Source organism: Xiphophorus couchianus, chromosome 4, assembly GCF_001444195.1.
Source record: "Xiphophorus couchianus chromosome 4, X_couchianus-1.0, whole genome shotgun sequence".
In the NCBI taxonomy this organism is placed as follows: domain Eukaryota; kingdom Metazoa; phylum Chordata; class Actinopteri; order Cyprinodontiformes; family Poeciliidae; genus Xiphophorus; species Xiphophorus couchianus.
Window position 1 is genome coordinate 32,560,578 of NC_040231.1, and position 15,850 is coordinate 32,576,427.

A 15,850-nucleotide genomic window follows, 5' to 3' on the forward strand; every position below is an offset into this window, starting at 1 on the left:
TACCAACTGTGGAAGTAATGCAGATGGAGCGAATGAGACAGGAGAACATATGAAAATAGCAAAGAAAGAGTAAAGTTCTGCAAAAGTGAGAAATTAGGGGAACAGCTGGGAAGAGGTGGAAGATGACTAATGGAGAGAAGGTGATGTATTATTGTCACACCTGTGACGAATGTGAGGCTCATCCACAGTGGGTATATTTCATACGGGCTCATTCATTAATATTACTGCTTTCAGAGGAATTCTTGGATCAAATATTTGCAAACAATAATGTACACATTGCCTCACAAATGTAAACACACTTCTTAAACTTTTCCACATTTGTCATGTTATAAACTCAAGCCATTTCCCACTAACAGGTTTCGAAATTGTGGTGAAGTGTTGCATAGGACTTTATTTACATTTGGATATATAGCACACAAGTAGTCCCCATTTACAATTTAGCTGACTAAAGAAGCAAAACTGAAGCTAAAGTGAGTGTTGGTAGAGAGTTGAGCTACAGCTCTTCTCAGCTCCAGGATGCTCTCCAGCTGTGGAAACGAATGCTGTTCTCTTCAGTTAGCAGGAGACAGCGTATATGTGCGGCTAGCCACATGTTAGCTTGGAACGTGTGGCATTTTCTTAGCGCTGGCCTGGAACAAGCATCAAGCTGCGGCAGCAACGATGTCGGTTCAGCTAGCACAGCATTGATGAGGCTATGTGTCTCTTCAGTCCTTCAGGCACAACAAATGAGAATTCTGTCAGGAACAGGAAGTGGATATTTGTTTTGATTTTTAGGTGTAAGTGTTGAGTGAAGTCACCATCTCCATCAGGCACCACAAGGTGGATTACACTCTTCGGCCTTTAACTCCTCAATCCCTCACTACCATTAGGGAAAACCCTCTATCCTGCACTAAGCTTCACTCGGTCATTCAAATTTCCCTGATTCTTAAGGATGACCCGAGTAAGAGGCAGTGTAAGGGAAGTGGACAATGAGCTTAGGATAAACAATCTGAATATTGTTCTGTTGTGTATTTCATGGTGTTTTTTGTATCGTTGATGCTTAAAACTGTTCCAAATACAGCAGGCCTAATAGCAAGCCGAGCTGAGGATAGCAGTGGTTCAAACTGATCAAGCTTCTTTCCATTAAGTGATTTAATCACTAATGGTCTGGTAATGTGAACATGTCTGCTTGATGGGTATTTTTTTTCCCTTCCTCTTCTGGCCACTGGGCTATATAAAATAGTCTAAGAAATGTGCTAAAATCTCCTGTTTTCATAAAAGCTAAATGTTAGCTAAGTTAAAGGTAAAGGCTAGATGGTAATAAGGCTCTGGGCTCCACCATTCCAAAACATGAACCTGACTGTAGCCAATCGTTGATGCTCATAAACTATTGATTATTGTAATGTACAGTGGTTTGACTTAAAAAGGACTGTTTAAATCAGCAAAACATTAGCTTATTTTTGTCCCTGTCAGCTGCCATATTGTGCCTCTCTAAATCCAGGAATTTGTAGACAATAACAGACTGAACTATTTGGCTATTCTTTCCTGAGTCTGGGTTGAAAGGTATATTTTTCAAAGGCAGTCATATGTTGTAAAGTTGCACTTACACGACAAGTCACATTCACCTACACTCAAAAGCATTCACACACTCATATGATAATGCACAACATTTAGGCAACTCTGGGTTCCCAAGCACCCCACGACATGTAGCAGAGGGAGCTGGAATGAAAATCACAACCTTCTGATTGCCAAACAATTCATTCTAATTGCCAGAAAATGACTCTATGCATAGCAGCTGTCATAACATGGTTCTATGAAAGCTCTTATTCATGGTGGTAAGCTGTTTTACAGCTGTAACAGTATCTTTCATAGTGTTTACACTAATGTATTTGCAAAAATAATAATAATATTTTTATAAAAAAAATACATTTTATCTATTTGTGTTAAAAAAGAAAAGTGCAATTAACAGGCTAATAAAACCAACTAAAAAAGTTTGTTGGTTAACATGTATTTAAAAAAACACAGCAGAATAACATGGGAAATATACAGTGTGTCCCCAAAAAGTTGGAGCTAGTCCTTTAATGTCCTCTGTCATTTAGCATCCATCCATCCATCCATTTTCTGTTCACCCTTGTCCCTAATGGGGTCGGGAGGGTTGCCGGTGCCCATCTCCAGCTACGTTCCGGGCGAGAGGCGGGGTACACCCTGGACAGGTCGCCAGTCTGTCGCAGGGCAACACAGAGACATACAGGACAAACAACCATGCACACACACACTCACACCTAGGGAGAATTTAGAGAAACCAATTGACCTGACAGTCATGTTTTTGGACTGTGGGAGGAAGCCGGAGTACCCGGAGAGAACCCACGCATGCACAGGGAGAACATGCAAACTCCATGCAGAAAGACCCCGGCCGGGAATCGAACCCAGGACCTTCTTGCTGCAAGGCAACAGTGCTACCAACTGCGCCACTGTGCAGCCCTGTCATTTAGCAAATGACACAAATATGGTGTGAACATGACAGAGACCTTTCACTTAATTACATTTCTTTGAATCTGGTGCCAACAATAAAGAAGATTAACATGCACAATCAGTATCAGCTTGCAAGAATAATTTTCATTTTGAGCCATTTTCATTAGACTATCAGATGGAGTTGAAGTGCTGCCTGAGGATCCGGCAGCGACAGGTTATTGAAAGAAACTATAGATATTGATTCTGTGGGAACTAGAAATTGGCTTCCAGACAAAAACAGACATTTTAAGTAAACAAATGTTTAAAAATTTTCATTTGTAATTTGAAAAGACAGACCAGAGACACACTTCGGTCACTTATATGTTTACCTTCTGCACCACATCACTGCATTATGTAAATAGTAAATTTTGTTTTTTAAACTGGTTAATTCTGCACCTCTGGATCTCCATTTAAACACTGTTATGCTGATGATACTCAGCTATATTCATCCATACATTCTGATTAATCCAATTAATCCAAGTAGATTACAGACATGTCTTAAGACATAAATGCCTGGGTGGCTTTTTTTCTTTGCTTCTAAATTCTAAGAGGACAGAAACTGCATAGTCAGTCAATTAATCTGGATGACATTATATTGGCCTACAGTTATACAGTAAAGGACTTTGGTGCCATTTTTTACCAAGATATAATCTAGTGTCAAAGGCTTCTAGAATGTATTTCTTTCTCTTTCAGAATGTTGCCAAAATTAGATATATCCTGCCCAGAGTGACACTGAAAAGCTATTCTATACATGTGTTACTTCAAAGCTGGGCTTCTGTAATTATTTACTAACAGAAAGTCCACAAAATGTAGTAAAAGCCCTCAGCTGATCCAAAGCACTGCAGCGAACAAAGTTCTGATGGGATTTAAAGAGAGATCGTATTTCTTCTGTTTTAGCTAACTTTCATTGGCTCTGTGAAATCCAGAATAGAATTTCAGATTCTCCTTCTCACATATAAAGCCCTCAATAAGCAAACACCATCATGCATCAGAGATCAGATTGTTCCACATGTTCCTGGCAGAGCACTCCACTCTCACGCTGCAGGTTTATTGGTGGTCCTTGGAGGTTCTAAAAGTAGAACGGGAGGCAGATCCTGTAGTTTATCAGGCTCCTCTCCTGTGGAACCAGGTCCCAGTTGTAATCCGTGAGGCAGACACCCTGTCAACTTTTCTTTATAGTTATGTAAAGAACTTTGAATTGCTCTGTTACTGAAGTGGACAATACAAATAAACTTGCTGTCTGAAACTAGGCTTAAAACTTGCTTTTTTATATATAAAACCTATACTTAGACTTGCTTAGATTATCCTGAGATAGAGGACACACCACTTTTACTCACTTTCTTCTTTTACTACTCTCCTATTGGCTGCTGTTTTCAACACTATTGTCTCTCCAGTTTATCCTCTTTATGCTAGAGAGCTACATCAGGTCTGGTGTTCTGCCTCTCTGTGACACCTTCCTGGAGGGAGCCATCGGCTGAGACGCCGCTGCCAACAACTTAACATTCTCCCTCCGTAGATGATGCACTTGACCCAATCTTTCAGCGTTTAACCCCATTTCTTTCCTACTCTACGGGTTTTTATTGTGACTATCTGTATGTGCTCTCTTCCATCTTAAAACCCTTTTTCAAAGTTTATCTGCTGAGATGTGTTACTCTCCTTGATGAAGCCACTAGCTTCTCTAGTGGCTTCTCTAGTGGCCCACCAACTTACTTTTCTCTAAGTTCTCCTGGTTAACTCTGTCTTTTCAAATCTCCAGGCCACTGTGGCAGACCAGGGGAACCTACCCACACGTCGGCAGGTTCTGGTGGCAGGTAAGAGTAACATGTTTGCATGACACTTGGCCGTTGGGTAGTAAATTATGATCCCCAAGCTTGACAGTATTGCATCCATGCTGGATGGGTTTTTAAAGTGAAGAATGAAGTCATTCTGTGTTGATGGAGTTAACACTTAGACTTCTCACCCGTCTGGCTGAAAACACTCGGCGTTGAAAACATTAAAGAAGTCTTCACCAGCTATAAATAATAAATCATTCTTGTGACAGCATTTTGGGTGTCTGGTAGAAAAACAAAATCGTGCTAGACAAGATATAAAAGATTAATAGGCACAGTTGGAATAGTCAGACTGGCTAATTGTTCGCTGTTAACGATGCTAAAGTTGGCATCTTCTTCTGAGCTTCTAATCGGCGATAAACCAAAAAAGAAAAATTTCTTTATGTTTTTTGTAGAGTCTGAATTGGATTTCATCATCTCGTGTAACAAGCAGAATCTATCATGACATTATCAGACTGGGTTGCTTGACCTCACACCCCTCATGTTGCTCTGGTCCTTAAGCATCCACATGGCAAGAAGTTGTCTCAGGTAAGGCTGGTTTTTGTTTTGCTTCATTTTTGCAAAAGTGCTTTGTTATACTAACAAAAAAAATCACCACAAAATTGAATTTCCACACATCACCTTTAAATGTCGAGGTACTTCTCATTCAGAGTGAAGATTTAGGCTAAAACCTCTCAATCATTTCCCTTTATACTATGTTATGCAGCAGACACGTAATACACACATGCACACGTCCACACACACACATAAACTTTGCATTGACTTCCATTCATTTTTCATTCATTTTTATAGTCTAAACTTGATCTTTACCTGAAACCATTACCTGTACATGCCTAAACTTAACCCTAACCTAAACTCAGTCCTAACACTAACCTATAATCCAAAAACAGCAGTTCTTATTATGGGGCCCAGGCTTTGTCCCTATTAGGAACAGTTAGTCCTCACAACGTAGTATGTGTTAGGAAACTGGCCCTTACAATGTATCAAATACAGGGCACACACACACACACACACACATTGATCACTGTGGTGGGAAGCAAAGTGAAACAGGGTGACCATAAAACCAAAATGGCCTTCACTTAGTGTTCCCCCTGCCTCGCCCCCTCCCTCGCCTTGTTTCCCCACATCTATTCTTCATTCTCGCTATGATTTTTTTTTAGATTTTTATTTTTTTATTTTTTCTCAGCTATGAATAAATTTAGTCTGTCCCGGACATGAAAATGTCAAATACCTAAAATACACCTAAGCTAAATAGCATATTAATTTTTAATGCCCGCTCATCCTATGCTGCTATTCTCATATCAGGCCTGTCTGCCAACAGCTGTTGCTGGCTTTGTATCATCCATCTAGCAAAAGGAGAGGAGAGAAGGAGAGAATACAAAAAGAGAGAGGGAGGAGACATTGTTGAGGAGTGAGGGACAGATCTATGTTTTCTTGGATCTCGTTGAACTTCAACTATCCTTCTTTGATATACGAGTGGGACACAATTACGCTAATGCTAAACATAAAATATTTTAGATTCCTTCCTTTTTTCTTTTTTTTTTGCTGTGCGTCACAGAGCGGGCTCCTCCACGCGCAAGGAGAAAAATAAGGACATAAGCGATGACATTGACCTGAGAGGTAGTGACATTGGGGGAGAGCGGCTCAGGGAGGCAAGGCGCGCTGAAGCAATGTGCCAGTGTGGGTGTTGAATGCCACCCATGTGCGTTTTTAGGTGGCATGTGGTGGATGATTATCATAGATTATCACAATCCAGATTGTTACAAGTTCTGTCTGCGCACATAACAGCAGTGTACTGTAGCTGTGTGACTGCGTGTGTGTGTGTTTTGGTTTAAGACTGTGCCTTTGGGGATAAAACTAAATGGTGGGTGAATGACGAACAGTTGGAATGTGTGAATGCATGTGTGCATTTAACTGTGTGTATATGTGTCTTGTTCTTTTATACTTACAGTGTGAGAAGCAAATAAGACACAGGGTTGGGAAAAAAAAAAATCCAAGTGAAGTCAAGTTTTTCTACGTGCTAAGGGGGTGTGAACTGACCTTAATGCACCACCTGCATACTGGTGCACAACCTGTTGGGATCAAGTGGCCTCTCGCTGTCACTCTTCACCGACTACTGCTTACTGGAATGGCCACCTAGGAGGAGACACAGAGGAGGAGGAGGATTAGAAAACGAGGTGATAATGAAACGTAGACCTGGGAGAGAGGAGGAAAAGAATGGACAAGAGGGATGGAGCATTAGGAAGACGACAGGTTGAAAGGGAGGCGAGTATGAGGTGGCGGTGGGGATCAATGTCAAGATGGAAATCTAACAAATTCAGTAAACGCTGCTGCAGAGGTCAAGGGAACGCGGTAGAAAAAGGTTAAAGATGAAATCAAAGCCGGTGCGCTGCGGTGCCCGGAGGCACAGCTGAAAATCTATCCCTCCTAGGCAAGGCCATCGCTGACGCGAGGCAGACAAGAAGCTAAATACTGCACGCCACTCGGGGATCTTTCATTTTCCACCGATCAATAAGGGCTTATATTTATCAGGGCCTCCGAGCAGTTGCCACGTCTGACAACCTCCACTTCATTTCTGCACTCCTCCTCTGTTCTTTCTCTCCCCTCCCAGCTCCTCCTTTTCTCTTCCTTCTCCTCGCCCCCAGCACTCTAAAGTGAGACCCATCGACCATGAAAAGGGGCAGGGACCCCGGATTGCCATTAACCCCCCTCGTGTCGCTAGACTAGTCTAACACACACACATTAATGCGCACACAAATGCCCCGGAGATACAATTGTGCTAAAGGTCCTCCTCCGCCCTCTTTGAAGACACGGGATCTTTTGTTCCTAAAGCAGGTCATGTCACCAAATCGCATATCCATCATATGCACAAGCAAAAATTATACATTTGCAAATACATATTTTTGTTAAATTCATTTCGAGGAAGCAAAACATCAAACTCAATATTACAACAAGAAATCTGAAGGGCATTATAAGAAGCAGAAGATTAGGTTTTGGGAGTTAAAATAACTGGCTATCTAATCATCTGCACAACAATATTTGCTGTGAGGCATTCTAAATAGATTATCGCTAGTCCATCTGTGTCATCATTGATTTATAAGGCGTTAGGGCTGCTTGGGGAAGAGATGGGGCTTTGCCTTCTCTGCCGTTAAAGGGGCTTCTTGTAGAAATCAGGGGCATGGCAGTGGAACAACTGTGGCACCAATCTAACCTCCCCTTTAATCGTTAAGTGAGAGGAAGTGAAAATAGGACGGGCGTCTCTCTCTTTCTCTTTATCGTGTTTTTTTTTTATCTTCCCCAAATAGGGAAGTATGAATCCAAATTTTCAGCATCACTTTTTGTTTGGCGATACAAATAAATTGGGAGGAGGGTAGGAAGTACAGAAAATAAAGAGGGAAACAAATAACACGCAAACATGCACACGCACGTACACACATGCTGAGAAAGGGGGGAAAAAAAAAAAACAAGGGACATCATTAACATATGAATGCTATATGCAAATGGTAGGGAGAGAGCAGATGTTGTTGCATTTAATTGACCTATATGTGAATTGCATCCAAACCTTTCAGTGTGTTTTCTGGGCCCGCTGAGTACAGTTTTTGACTGCCTTCATAGAGCCACTCAGCGTGCAGGCAGGGCACATAGCAATTTCATCAGTGTTAAAAAATAAGGAAGAAAATGACTTAACATGCTGTTGCAACGTAAAATAGGGGGAAAAAATCTAAAAAGACAAAGTAAAAATCCATTGTTTCTGGTTTCTTTCTCAGTTTGGAAGTCATTTTGTTAGACAGCGTACGACCCAAATTCACCAGATGTGTAGCCCATATATATATGTTAGTGACTGAGCTGCTTCTGACATCAAGTTAGACAAAAAAGGAAGTTTAAAAAAAGGCATTTCTGCTTTTTATTATAACATTTCTGCAGCTTAAATTCTTGATGGACTGTGACACAGTGTATTAGCGGTTTGTCAGTTGTTTGTTATGTGTTTAGGTCCATGTCGCATTTGTAGGAAGCTATATCCATTCTGCGGCTAGCTACTGATTACTGATTAATGGTATTTCGTAATTGGTGACCGAGTAGCTGGCTTTGTCAAATGAGAAAGATACAATTCACTTGCGTTCCCATTGAAGAGGTTAGCACTAGCATGCTAACCCCACTGTTGTCCATTAGCATCAATAGGCTAGCAGCAAGCATACCTAGGCTAGTCACCCACTGTATTTGATTCACTTATTTTTAAAGAAGACTTTATCAAGAAAAAATATATGTGACCAGCAGTAGATGCATTGGCATGTGTTCTTTTGACAAAATTTAAGGTAAGACAGTAAATTTGCTTGTTGTGACATTAAGCATAAATATTAACCAACAAACATAGACATTGAACCATAAAAACAGCATCAATACAAGAGGAATCTCACTTTGCCCACTTTTAAGCTAAGACTGTTTTAAGTCAAACAGGCAAACTATGAGAGTAAAGTAAACATGGAAGTCATCTACTTGCATAGCTAACCCTGAATAAGTAAGAAACTCATATCAATGCTTCAGAACTCTATAATAAGCAGATTTCCTTTAAAAAAGTGTACTTAACTTAGCTGGAGTTTATGGTTGTTAAAAATCTGTCTTTTCCATCCAGGTTGAGCTGCTGTTTGACTTGTTTGCATACTTGATTTCCAAAACGATGAATGCGACCGCTTAAGAACAAAATAGAATTTAAACTTGAACGTCTACATATCTTCCACTGACATTTAAAATCACTGTCAAGAGTACATCAAATATTTGAAATGGGGTAATTTAAATAGACCAACTTACTTGTTTATTCTCTTACACTTCTGTGACTCCATCTATCAAAATCACAATAAGGCTGAATGTGATAGTGCTTTGTTAATGTTTTTTTTTATTTTTTCTTGTGTCTTCTGTTTCTAAATAAAATATATAAGCACTGTAGATTTGTGAAACCATGGTACGTTTTGTTCAACAATCTAAAAACAACCCCAGCACAAAATATTCTAGCTTAATTTTTTTTTTTTTTTAATCCTACAATTGTTTGACTGTTTTCATCTTCAGACTAGCACAGCCTTTGGTTTCTTAAGAGTATGACAGAAACATTGTAAATTCTACAATGAATACGTGCCTTTTTACACTTTCATGTGGGCAAAAACACATTTTATGGAAATATGAGTGGACTGGAGAAGGGTTGCTTGTTTGAAACTCTTCCTGCACAACGATCACCACAGTCCTGGGGCCTGCAGGAGGGCAGCCTTCTCGCATGCTGCTAGTTCATGGCAACATTTAGTAATCATGTGTTTTATTCTTTTATAGTATTTTGTAACGTTGAATTAAAAAAGTAAATGTGGCAACAACTTGCTACTGCTCTGTTCTTCCATGTATTATTATTTTTCCTTTTGTTCTCAACACTTTGTGCTGAAGAACTAATTCTTCTTGTTTGCATCTGAATCAGACTGAGTTGTAAAGTCTTTTGACGTTTGTCTTCTTTTTAATTGTATTTCTTTTAGCACTGTGTTGCTTTAATGTGTATTCTTTTATTGTGTAACATCTGTTCCTTTATGTGCACAACTCTTTGGTTAACCGTTGTTGTTTTTAAACGTGCTCGTGATTAAATTGGACTGGACTCGACTTTTCCAGAGGAGAGAGCAAAACAAGAAGAATGACGAGTGAAAGTAGCACATTTTATATTGGCATATTTGCATGAGTGAATCCTGAATAATTCTCTTTTTAATTCCCTACTTCTGTTACTCTTTTAGCCCACACACACACCCACACACACACACACTCACAGGAATTCTACAGAATGTCATTAAACTGTATTAAATAGCCTTTTGTCCAGGGGGCAAGGACCACCAGATATATGATAATACATTAAGGCTCCGTAGAAGCAGGCACTGATCCGGGACACTTTTAAGGCCACGCTTGGTGTTTGTGTCATTGTGTCTGTGTGGTGGGCTTCTGGTTGACATGCTAAAGAATAAAATGCCAGTTTGGGAGGAAAAAAACAACAACAAAAGAAACAAAGATGGAGAAGAGACGATTTGAGGAAGTTGGCACAGAGGAGCAGAATAGGTGTGATGCATGGAAAGAGAGGGAGGGTAGAGAACGAGGTGGAGCGACCGCCTGCCTGCACATGTGGCTCTCTAACAACTGTGACACATACTAATAGAAACATACCTAATAAATTACAAGCTTTCAGGGTCTGGCAAGCTGACATTTTCTACGTACGCGGGACAATTTCATATCTGCGGTGCAAAGTCGAGGGGGCTGCCGGACCAAATTGCATCACACAGAGATGCCAGAGGATTAGCATAAAAATTAACACTTAAATTTCAGCTTATTGTCAACCCCACTCCTGCACCGGCTGCCTCACAACAATCAATTCCTCTTAGGAATTTGATTAGATTCCATGACGCTTATTATCCCAGTCATGTTTGCCTGCCCCCTTCGCAGCCGCCGCCGTACGCACACACCACTGGCAAAGTCAGAGCTCTGCCTTTCACAACTGCCTGGACCTTTTGTTTAAATGGAATTAATTGGAAAATAAATCAAAAGGTGTGGCATTTCTTTTGACAGATAATGCCTCATCCCATGTCTGCTTGTTTATCTAGCGGTTTTGCGTCTTGAACGTGCACAAAAATCCCATCCCAGCAGGTTTCTGCTATTTTACATTTGGCTTCTGTTTTTAACAGCGTTTTTAATCAGATCGGCATTAAATAACAGAAGTGTCACAAGATTTTACTCAATTAAACTGCCACAAAGTTGTTCTTGAGGCACCATGTCTTGAGTGCTATCTGGCTGCTATTAACAGGTCACCTGTTAATAGCAGCCAGATAGCAAGCAAGCATATGTTATTATGAGACTCTTAAAGCATAAAAAACGTAATTATGATTGACTAATATTGTTGGAAATTTTTGAGTAAGCAAATTGGTAAAAGTTGCAAGAAGCCACTAAATGATGTCATTAATTAGTTTGCAAAAAACCCTAAAAATATGATGTACCTAAGGCCAGGTTCCAGAGTGAAAATGTCATACTTGCATATTCATGGAGACAGTGGAAACATCTCTTTTATTATTATATGTGAATATGTTTGCTGCTATAGTTTCTCTGTTGTTTTTCTCTTTCTACAGACTTCTGGAATGTTAATTTGTATTTTCTCTATCCTTCTTTCTCTCCTCTACTCTTCTCTTTTTCTTCCCCTTTAAACTTTTTCCCCACATCTCTCCCTTTCATTTCCCCTTTCTTCTCTGTCTCTTCGTTCATTAGATTGAAATGAACCCAATTTTTTAGGAAATCAGCAATTTCTAATAAAGTCTATACATATATATACATATATATGGACATCATTATAATCATCATTAGAAAATGATACTGTAGAAGAGTTTAATTACATGGTAAGAAAGGCAAAACGTAACAAAAACCACTAAAACTGTTTAGATCTACAAAATGAACTTTCATCTGTCCTCCAAAGTTGGGATTGTAAGTTTTCCCAAAAATGCTAATGAAGACTTAGCTCAAACCATATGTGCTTACTTTTCTTAGTTTTGTCATCAAGTAATTTTTTTCCCTCTCTTTGTTTACAGCTGAACGATGGGGGGATAGAAAAGAAAAAAAAAACTAAAAAATCAGAAGAATGTCACAATAAAATATTTGTCAATTTCCATTTCAGCTGCAGCCCGTTGCACAAGTGTGTCCTATAAGCACGGCGCACGTTGGGTGGCTTCGGTTGAATTCTTGATTGTTTAGACAAATGGCATTTCATCGCATCCAGATGTCTTTAAGCTGTGCTTCACCACCAACGCTGCTCTCTGAGGCACAAGCTGAATGTATACAAACATCTTCTCATAACTGCATTCCTCATCTGGGCCTGCGAGCGTCACAGCCCTCGTCACTGAGCTTAGATTATAGCCAGGAGGGTTTATATTTGAGATTTGGATTTTTCCTTACAGAGGACATTTTATTTTTTTTTTTTTTATTTTAAGCAAAATGGACAGAAAAGTTTGAGATTGTTTAGTTGATTGCAAAAAACAACTTTTAAAAATTTCTTTTTTCTTTTTTTTATGAGTTCTTTTTTGCTGAATACAGTAGCGGTGACAAGCTGACTTAAACTCCGGCCACGACAGGCATTACGGGATAACGTACGCAAGGTCCCGAATAAAGATGCCCACGGGGTTTAGAGCAGGAGAGAGGGAGAAGGAACAAATCGTCTGATGTTCTAAGTGGATAACAACAGCTCCTGCTATGCAGCGACGGAGGCGAAGAATAATTTAAACCAGCTACCCGGCCCCTCCTTCCACTCCCTCATCTCCTGGCCACCCCTCCATTCTTATGTTAACACGGATAAAGCCAAATGGGCCACCCAGCAGCAGAACAGAGAGCAGAAACTTAAGTCCACACTTCAGGAAAAATAATCCAACTCTCGGCTTCTCTCTTTGCAATATAACCCTCGCTCGCTTTCACACACACAGGCACGGCACTCGGTGAGGGGAAAGGCTGAAACGCACACAGGCCTCGGGAGGCGCACACCGATGCATTTACTGTGCCTTTAAAGCATATTACTTTTCAGTCCAGGCTTTGAAGAATAATAAACCTGCCGCTTAACTAGGCTATTTTCCCTCTGAGTGAACGGCATGCAGTGGCAGGGAGAAAGATTCCTAAGTCTTTAAATGCAGAATAAACACTGCTTTCTTTGTTGATCGTACAGCTCTGTTGTGTTTTTCGCTGATCATGCCCTGATTCCCCTCATTCTCCCTCTTTGTGTCTGTCTGCCCCCCTTCCATCTCCAAGCAGAGAGCGACTGCTGTGTTTGGTCTCCAAACAGCACATCTGAGGTGCACACCTCGCTGATATTTTATAGGTTCAAATCCCCAAGAATAGGCGAGGGAGAGACTCATATTTTATACCGGCAGTTTATTTTAACGGGGGCTTGTAATTAACGCAGCATGTCCTCTATCTCCCAGCCATCTATGCCAAGGCCTTTCTTTAAACAACTTTATTGTGAAATGTTTGCGTTCTCAGTGTTCGGCCGGGCCCACACACAGAATATTATTTCATACTTCAAGGCGAGGGTAGGGGGCGTCAGGAGGAAGGGGGGGTTTTGGGTAGAGGGGGCGGTATTTGGAAGAGTTTACACTATGAGCAGTTATTGTTTTTGATTATGGCAAGAGTCTCTTTAAAACAGATCAGCCCCAGCAACCTTGCACACGCCCACATGCATGAACACAGTGGGTTCATGGTGGAAACATAAGAAGCCAAAGGAGAACCTGTTTATAGAAGAAGCGTGTGTGAACGTGAAGAAATGCACAATCTCAGGAAGATTTCTGGGTGCAAGATCACACTCTCTATGAGCAGATCGGTTTGTTAATGGTGGACGGGTTCTTTTGGGGCTCTCAGTTTGGGTTCCTATGTGTTTTAGATAAAGTTGATAGTGTTAACATTTCAGCACTGACTGTACATGTTTGGCAACGTCTGTCAGAGCTACTCTGGAGGTCATAATGTATTAATCACAGTGATCAAGCTTATTAAATATTACAGAGGAATTTGATCAGCAGATGTTTCACAATGTTTGATGTATAATAATATATTACAAATGAATATTATTCTTCTTTTTAACAAAGACCGAGCAGGTAAAGGTCTATGTACAGGTCAATGGGTACATTGCAACAGTATGTGCTGAAAATGAGTGAATGAATAAATACATTAATTAATTAATTAAATGGAGATTCACTTTCTCACAAAACAACAGTCCTAAACACACTCTGAACTACAACAAATTCCCTTTTATCAAAGCCTATTTCTGTGTTAGAATGAGAAAACCCAAGTTATTTTGCAAAGAATAGGAAATAAAATCAACCTATAGACAAAGTACGTACCCCAGCAGACCACAGTCTGCTCCACGTCTTTGAACCTGGAAGGCTTCCTTGCCATCACTCTAATCTTTAGCCTGAACAGAAAGCCATGCCTTCTGAGTGGAAGGGCTTTATGTTTCAATGCTGTTAAAAGTCCCATCAGAACATTGACAGCCGATTGGTCCTGCTCCCCCAATGTGATCATTCATGCATGTAATGATCATCAGATATTTACCTGAACCTCACATGATGCCATTCATTATCAGTCCATGCCTCCTGGTTACGGCATCTCTTCAAATGCAGCCTGTCTTTGTCTTGTGGTTAATAATAGCTTTCACATGGATGGTAAATACCTTGTCCAGCCAATGCCTGCCATCAAGACATGGTGCAGAATAAAACTGGGTTATTAAGAGTCCTGCTAGCAGGTGTTAGGAGGTTCTGCAATGCCAGAATCTATGTGTACTGTACTGAAGCGAGTAACTCATACTATCCTGACAAAAAGTGTCCCCTGGCCCTGGCCTTAGGTACATCACAGTAGTACATTTGAGAACATGAACAAACCTATGGACTACATGCTTCCAAGTAAGACTTCATGTCTTACCATTCAGCACACCCTGAGTCTTTTCCTGCTGTCCCCGTATGGAGTTAATAGTCTATAAAAGGACAAAAGACAGATGAAGACATTTCCTTACCCTGGCAGAGGCCAAACAGATCGAACACAGGCAGCACCTGGCTGGTGGGTAAGCCATGAGTTAGTAACAGTTGTCATCTTCTCTTTTTCATGGTCATTCCTCTTTGAATTTTCTTTGTTTTGGCACTTTACCCCTCCGTCTTTTCTAGTTCATTATATATAAGGTACCCTGAACTCAAGATAACATAACAGGATAGAGCTCAAGATTAACAAAGGCGGTAAAGAATTCTTAAGTTGCAAACCCCAAGCATGCTAAGACACACCACTGTTCTCAAACGCTCTCCAGACCAATGAGCAGGGAGAGTGCTCCATCGATCGTACCTGAATCCACCAAAATCCCCACTCTGTCAGGCCCTTTCATTTTTAATCACCGGTTCCATTACCAGAACAAGCATCTGTACTGTCACATGCACACAAACACGCACGCACACACTCACACCCATGGTCCATCACAAGGACTTTGCATTGACTTTTCATTAATCCAATTTTCATTCATTTCTAGAGCCTAACCCGGACACGTATCATAAACATAACCATTACCAGTATATGCCCACATAAACTAAATTCACACCGTATTCCAAAACCTGAACCCTACTCCAGAACCAGAGCGGGGTCAAAGCAGCTGAAAACAAACCACAGGGTCCACAGAAGATATGTATTACCGTAATTTCCGGACTACAGAGCGCACCTGATTATAAGCATAGTAGTACATTTTTAAAGGAAAAACCATGCTGTATATACATAAGCCGCACCTGTCTATAAGCCGCATGGGCCTACATTGAACATTTACAAAGAAAGACGGTACACAGAAAGGATTTTCAAAGTTTTAATAATATACCTTAGCTTTTCTTTCCAAACAGTGCCTGTGACGCGGCAGTAACACAGCAGCAACACGGTAGCACAGCACTAACAGTGCTGGTTAAAAAAAACATACATACATGAAGACTAAGAGTCGTCTTCATCTTCCTCCTGTGCACTGAAACCATGGA

General features: G+C 40.5%; 1 protein-coding gene across 6 annotated transcripts in view; it reads right to left on the reverse strand.

Annotated features, from left to right (window-relative positions):
- Positions 1–15,850, reverse strand: part of znf536 (zinc finger protein 536) — a 232,449-nt gene that overhangs the window by 133,416 nt on the left and 83,183 nt on the right. For all 6 annotated transcript variants that reach the window (XM_028014772.1, XM_028014777.1, XM_028014776.1 and 3 more), the window contains one exon: positions 6,360–6,455. The gene's annotated coding sequence lies outside the window, so the exon portion shown is untranslated. The remainder of the gene's footprint in view (positions 1–6,359; positions 6,456–15,850) is intronic.